Source organism: Octopus bimaculoides, chromosome 23 (genome assembly GCF_001194135.2).
Source record: "Octopus bimaculoides isolate UCB-OBI-ISO-001 chromosome 23, ASM119413v2, whole genome shotgun sequence".
Classification (NCBI taxonomy): Eukaryota; Metazoa; Mollusca; class Cephalopoda; order Octopoda; family Octopodidae; genus Octopus; species Octopus bimaculoides.
In genome coordinates this window covers 1,297,206-1,298,648 of record NC_069003.1, presented here as the reverse complement: position 1 = coordinate 1,298,648, position 1,443 = coordinate 1,297,206, and positions in this window count along the sequence as shown.

The following is a 1,443-nucleotide window of genomic DNA, read 5'->3' as shown; positions in this document are numbered from 1 at the left end:
ATATATATATATATATATATATATATATATATATATATATATATACACGCCCGCCCGCGCACATACTTGTCTGAAATCTTGGATTTATATTAAATTATTTCAATGTTAATCATATTCAAGAATATATTGTATAATCCCTCCCCCCCCCAAAAAAAAAGCAACGTGTATTGGTAAGAAGTATTTCTTACCATTTTAAGGCCAATGATTTGTTAGTATTGATTGTCAGAGCAGAGGACAAAATATTTTGCAATAGCTAGCTGCAAAGGGAGAGAGATGACAGAATCGTTAGCACGCCGGACAAAATACTTAGCAGCATTTCGTCCGTCTTTACATTCTCCGTTAAAATTACGACGTGGTCGTCTTTGTATTTCATTCTTTCAGGATCGATAAATTGAGTAGCAGTTGATTACTGGGTTCGATGTAAATGATTTATTCACCCCACCACACCCCCAAAACAATTGCTGGCCTTGTGCCAAAATTTGAAACCACTATTCAGCTGCACACATTAAAATTCTGTGGTCGAGACCTGCCCTGCACGACATTACCATTAATACTTGAATGGTTAATGAAACAACGTTCCAGTCATGTACTGAGTTTTGATCCAATCCCCAGAGCCTGAAATGCGATCTGTGACCTTGTGTGGATCTTAATAATCTGTAGTATTTGTTACGCCATTATTAGGGAAAACGATGCTGAACACATTCTTAAAACTCATCAGACAAATCCAACATCTCTGCAACTTGCCGAACGTTGGTGTTTATATTATTAAGCTGGTATAAGAATTCCACAATTGTTTAGATGCAATAATGTAATTTACTAAATTATATCAAATACGTCTATGAATGCCATTAACATGATAGTTAGAGCAATTACGTAGATAAAATTACATTTAATGATTTAACTAATTAATCCAAATATCATTTCCTAATATGTTAAATGAGATGTCTATTGCTGGCTTACAATGCTAAACAACAGCTTGGACAGATGAAGAACTTTCAAAGAATTTTCCGATTTCTCAAAAGAGAAAAGAAAAAAAATGAAAAAAAAAAAACATCTGCAAAATTCTGGCTTCAATATCAATTCGTTCAAGAGTTATTTCCCCTAACTTCCTAGACCAGAATTAAACACTAACGCACTCTTTTGTTGATTATGTTTTGCTTGCTTCATTATTTGCGCTATTTAAATAAATTGAAATTTATTGGCTGACAGCATTGTGTTAGTATTGAATGAAATATTAGATAGCATGTTGCTATGTTAACACTCGACATCAACACTTATTGGAGTAAGGGAAGTTAATTTAGTGACATATCAAATTTGTTTGCGATGTCATCTATATAATATTTCAGTAGTAATATCTCAGAAAATATGATTAATGACTCCAGAAGCACCAACGGGTATATGTACATACATACATGAAAAAAAAAATATATATATATATATATA